Source organism: Lactuca sativa, chromosome 8 (genome assembly GCF_002870075.4).
Source record: "Lactuca sativa cultivar Salinas chromosome 8, Lsat_Salinas_v11, whole genome shotgun sequence".
NCBI classification, from domain to species: domain Eukaryota; kingdom Viridiplantae; phylum Streptophyta; class Magnoliopsida; order Asterales; family Asteraceae; genus Lactuca; species Lactuca sativa.
The window spans coordinates 289,765,609-289,772,363 of record NC_056630.2 but is presented as its reverse complement, the minus strand read 5'-3'; positions in this window follow the sequence as shown (position 1 = coordinate 289,772,363).

The following is a 6,755-nucleotide window of genomic DNA, read 5'->3' as shown; positions in this document are numbered from 1 at the left end:
TCACCAGCATTTGTAAAAATGCTGATACTCGCTTTTCAAATAACTTGTATTCTCAGGTCAGCAATTAGACAGGTACACCCCCGGAGCTGTTGATGAAGATGGCTTAGTACCTTGCTGTACTTTATATATATATTTGCCTGTATTACTTTGATACTATGAAATGTAAACCATGTAAAACTATTACTATTAATGCAATGTTTTGTTGTACTTTGATTACTATATGCATGTGTTGTGATACTTGACATGACGTCATCCACCCCAGAACGTTTCCGCCGTTCCGGTTTTGGGGTGTGACAACGTGGTTCGCCAAGGCTTGGAAAAGCTTGAGGCTTTACATTGCCGCCAAGTCACGCCTTACGTATTTAGAACCTTGATATATATATATATATATATATATATATATATATATATATATATATATATATATATATAGAGAGAGAGAGAGAGAGAGAGAGAGAGAGAGAGGAAGGATCATTTGAGAACTCAAAGTTTTCCCAAGATCCCGAGAACCAAACAAGGGCTGTTAGATCAAAATAATATAAGGTTAGGATGCTTGTGGCACTTTTGTAAATACTTAGGAAAAAAAAAGACAAGGGGGCATCATAATTAAATGAATCAGGGTCATTTTAGTGATAACAAAATTCACTCGTCTAATCATCGATTAAATCACGTTAGCCCCAACCCCTCTATGTCTCTCTCTCTCTCTCTCTCTCTCTCTCTCTCTCTCTCTCTCCCACCTTCATCCCACCTACGATCTTCGTATCGCCTTTGAAGATATCGATCTCATCTCATTTCATGTCGATGTCGGTGAGGCTCTGATCCTTCCAATGAACGATCTCCGAGATGATTTTGATTGGAGAAACCATGGCCCAGTCACTGATGCGAAGAATCAGTTACTCCGATTTAAACAATCAGTCGCAATTCGCATATCCACTGTATTTCGGATGATCGATTCGCATCCAGATTGATATACAGATCTCTCGATCTGAATCTCTCTATCTCTCGATCTCAGTCCCGTAATTTTCCCTAATCCATCGCTCACACAGTCAATCATGTTGATGATTAATCACAATTACTGTCGATTTCAACGATAATCACTACATATTTTAATTTCATCCACCGACATTTCATGTACAAACGAAAACAATTATATCGCTAAATTTATTTACATGCTTCAGTGATCATTCAAATGTGAAGGTACATAGTTTTCAAGATCTTCTAGATTCTACTTTAACATGCGATCGTAATGAAATCCTAATAGCTACAATTTTGATATGTTCTTATCTTAATTGTAGTTACAGGCCTATTTTTGGATTTGGTGGGGCTCTTTTAGGTTGCTTAGTTGGTGTTAAACAGATAGTTCCCGACCAAGAATTTTCTCCGTTGAGAATTAAAGCAAAGGTATGAAACATATAAAAGTAATCATTTTATACCAAATAAATTTATTTCCATATTTGATTTTATACCTCCAGTGAATGTGCCTTCTTGCTTTTTATCTGATTTTACTGATGTCATGAACACAGAGTATGTTCTGATGTTCAGGAGCGTAAAGAATTGATTGAGGTGTTATATAAAGGTCGAAAAATGTCTAATCTTCCCAAGATCACTCAGGTTCATTCATGTTCTTAACTTGTACACATTTAGTCTGTTTATTAGACAAAAATAAACAAGTTTTGAGTTATTTTTATGGTTAAGTAACGAGGGTATATATGTCTTTTGTGTTAGAAGGTTAGCAAATCAATCTCGTTAAATATTATTTGTCTTCAAATTTTATACTTAGGAGCTTATTACATTACTTTTGGTTTCTTTATTGTAGGTTTATTTGGAATCTGATTTAATGTATAACTGCATGTTAAGAGAAATCAGTGCCAACTTTGGCTATAATTATATACTTCCCACCCAGGTGTCAAGAACTTGATTCAATAGCATGAAGAGAAGCTCATGAATCTCAAAAAAATTGTGAATGAAGAAATTGGACAGATTTAAAGTCTACATCTGATGCAAATATTCTACTCAGGAAAGGTAATTGTACAAAATCCCTATTAGTCATTGTTAAACACAAAAAATAGCTACATACTTTTATGTCTTAAAGCACCATTTGAATGTATGTGTGACGTGTCACAAATATCATTCGGATTTTTCCATTCAGGTTCCTATCAAGCTGTAGTTGTGAGAGCTTTCTACAATTGCAGATTTCTTGGATTTCAGGTAATTGTCACATAATATCAAAAAATTATATAGAAAATGATGATGAATAAAGAGATTTACATATGAATCAGTTGTGATTCATATGTGAAACACTTGTGACACATGTGAATCATTTGTGATCTACATGTGAATCACATGCAATTCACATGTAAATCATGTTAATTATTTATTTTTTTTAACCATATAGTTTATTTTAATTGCTTCTATATTAAGCTTCATACATCACTTGTGATTTACATGTGAATCTATATTAAGCTTCATAAATCACTTGTGATTTACATGTGAATCACTTGTGATTCACATGTAAATCACTTGTGACACATGTGAATCATTTGTGATTTACATGTAAATCATATTAATTATTTATTTTTTCTAACCATATAGTTTATTTTAATTTGTTTTATTTTAGCAATATATCACAAGTGAATCACATATGAATTACATGTGATTCACATGTAAATCACATATAATTCACATGTAAATCACAAGTGAATCACATATGAGTTAAATGTGATACATATGTAATTTACATATAAATCACATGTTATTCACAAGTAATTCACATACTAATTATATGTGATTCACATGTAAATCATAAATGAATCACATATGAATTAAATGCGATTCACATGTAATTCACAAGTTAACCACTTGTAAGTCACAAGTAAATTTTATATGAATTACAGCTTTTTTGAAAAAATTACAGTTTTTTTTTTAAATAAAACTTTTTTAAGAAATTTATAGTTTTTTTTTAAAATGCAGTTTTTTTGAAAAAATTGCAATTTTTTTTTTTTGAAAAAAAATGCACTTTTTTTTAAAAAAAATTGTTGTTTTTTTTTTGTTTGAAAAAATGCTTTTTTTTTTTATAAAAAAATGCAGTTTCTTTTTTTAAATTGCAGTTTTTTTAAAAAAATATTTTTTTTCAATTAAAAAATGAAAAAATCTCCATTTTTTTAAAAAAAACTGAAAATTATTTTAAAAAAGTCCGAAATTTGTTTTATTATGTTAATTTTTAGAATTTTTTATTAATATTTCCAATAACAAAAATAAATTAAACATTAAATGAGATCGGTAAGATGGCGATCACGTCATTAGTGAATTAAATTTGATCTAATGCTCCATATTTAGTTCTCCTGTTCTCAGGAAACTATGGGTTCTCAACGGGTCTCAACCATATATATATATATATATATATATATATATATATATATATATATATATATATATATATAGTCAAGATCAAATAAAATTGAAAATTTTGGTAGGAAGGTAAGAAGTTTTTGTTTCTACATATTTTTTTAGCGAACATACAAAATGAATCATTAGATGATTCAAAGCTAAGATGATTCACAAGAAAAAATTCCCCAAAAAACATCTTCATGATTCATTTTTAAGTAAATTAAGAAAAAATTCATTTTTATGACAATTTTAGTGAATAACAACGAAATCATTGTACAAATGAATCATCAGTGTGTTCTTTTGAGATATTTTTGGTGAATCTTGTTATTTTTGATTTATCTAGTGATTCATTTCTTTTGTTCGCCAGAAAAGTATGTAGAAAAAAACTTCTTATCTTACTACCAAAAAAAATTTCTTACCGGATATATATATATATATATATATATATATATATATATATATATATATATATATATATATATATATATATGTTCAGATTCATTTGAGACCATTCTAATTTTGTGAGACCGTGAGACCAAATCTAAAAATAATTTTAAAATGCAAAATAAATGAAAAATCCAAATATTCTTTTTTTAAATATTATTTTCGGAACTTGAATTAACTAAAAAAAATAAATAATAATAATAAATCTTGTTTTTTTTTAAATACGTGAAATATTCTAATAGAATATTACACCGACATATTCTAAAAAATAATTTTAAAATGCAAAATAAATGGAAAAATCTAAAAATTCTTTTTTTAAATATTATTTTCGGAACTTGAATTAACTAAAAAAAAATCCCTTTTTTTTTTTTTGAAAAATACGTGAAATATTCAAATAGAATATTACACTGTACATACTTTAAAAAAATAATTTTAAAATGCAAAATAAATGGAAAAATCCAAATTTTTTTTTAAATATTGTTTTCGGAACTTGAATTAACTAAAAAAAATAAAAAATAAATAAAAAAAATGCATCTCACAGTCTCACAAAATTAAACCGTCTCACATGAACCTAACCTTATATATAAATAAGTAATTATTTTAGCAATGTTGACTTTCTTGCCGTGGGGTGTAAGTGTAATTAACGACTCCATAATTAAATATCTAGAAAAATTTAGAAATGTATAGAAGGATAAATTTGTTCATGAGCAAGAATTAGCTTCAAATAGAGGTGGTTTATTTGCAGACTCCTGTGACCTGTCTCGTCACAAGGTATCAGTTAGTGCTGTCTTTGATATTGTAAGATTTTTGGTTGTGAAGGAAATGGAAGAAGCTATGGAACAGTTAGAAGATCGAAACCACATTGATCATCATTTACACGTTGTCAATTCTCCTAATGAAATCGAGAAAGAAGAGGCCGAGAAACAATATCAGTTGTTGACTCTTGCTTGCTCCAGTATCAGGGAAGATATAACTCAGCGAAAGGTAACCTACCATATCTTAGAACTCAGTAAATGTTTTTTTTCCTTTCCTTCGATTTATTGTTTCAAAATGAAAACTCACATCCCTCTTTCCTTTTCTATTTCTAAATTGGTTAACAGGCAGATGAACATAAAATCAACCTGAAATTAATATGGTTTCCACAACATGATCAACATATACTATGGAGGACACACGAAATCATTCGTCTTGAACGTTTCCTAGGTAAACCTGAGATTCATTTACCGAAGCATTTAGTAACAAGAAGAACTGGTTTTTCACGTTTTCCTGAAAAAGATGATCCAGCCCCTTTCAGACCAGATCGAAACTGCAACCAAAAAATGTTGATCAAGAAAGGGAGGGTAGACACACATTATTTGCAACAAGTTCATGAAGAACTTCTATCTTCTAAGAAATCCCATGGAATAACACCATCTGGTATTCAAGAAGTCAACGATCTGGTATTTGTAGTCGATAAGTTCTTAAACATCATATCATATCGCTCTATATATAAACTGTACATTAACAAAATAATGATTTCTTCTATTCACAACTCAAAGATGGAGAGCATTGCGCAAAGGATCCAACATGGGAACAAGAATCGGGTAGATGAAATAAGAATCTATAACGAAATGAGAAACGTCAAAGAAACAAGAGAAATGTACACTGCACCATTACCAGAACCAAATCATGATAGTAATTATTGGTAATCAAGAGAAAGAACCTCAATGCGAGATATAGATTCGCAAAGATTCATACAACACAAGATAAATGTAACCCTTTCTTCTTCATATATCTCAGGTCCATCATATTCTAGTACTAATCTTATAATCTACTTAAATTTCTCTTGTTAGATTTTGTTTGACGAGATTGAGGAAATGAAAATGGATCTAAAGGGACGTAAAGCTAGAGTTACACGACTTAAAGCGGAATTGGAACTTGTAAGAAAGAGTATCACTTGTTTAAAGAAGGAGCTTAAACAAGTTAAAACAAAGAGATCCAAAGCCTATAAGCATGCTTACGAGCTTGGAGTGCAATTCAGTAATATGCAGAAGAACTTTCACAAATAGGTGATGTTAATTAATTGTAACCAAAATAACAACAAAAATTAGAAAACCAATGCTTGAACTTCTAAGTTACGTACTTGTGAGTTCTGAGTGTTTGGGTTGGGAGAAATTGTCTAAAGAGAATTAGTTACATCTTTATATATTTTTAAAGAAATTAGACTATTTGATGAATTTGATAGGTTTGGTTTTATATGTATCGTATGAAAGTCTCAAATAGAATACTCGGACATAATTTACTCCTAAATCTCAAGTAAAATGTTTGTTTAAGACAGTTTAATATTTGATAGCATCAATAAATAAATGAAAAAAGTTTTGTCTATACAGTTTACTCCTAAGCCAGTTATTCATAAATAAATGAAAAAAAAATCCTTAAGTTTGTCCAATATAAAAGTTTTGTCTAAGCATGGATTTTTTTTAATTGTTTTTGGACAACTTTAACCTTTAACTTGTTAAAAATTTACTTTAAATTTTGTTTAATACTTCACATTCTCCTGATTAGCTTACTATATATATATATGTTATGGTGCTTAGACTTTTGGGTTAAAACCGCACCAAAACCGGGTTTTAGCTTTGTTAAAACCACACGGTTTTGAAGTTGATACATTTTAATTAATCAAAGTTGAAGTATATCGTAATTGGGAAATACCACCAAATGAAGTTATGAATGAAAGGAGTTTTGAAGCTGCTAAGGCTACCAAGGCAGCAATAACTCTAAGGCAGCCTTTGCTCAAGAGTCAAGAACAGGATGAAAGTATGGCAGACATGAAGTACATTTGGCTATAAGATCAAAATTAACCTCATCGACTTCCAACAAAAAGGATGCCTCAAGTACATTTGTGTTCTCTAGTAAAGGTAATGCAAATGTAACCAAAAAGAAGT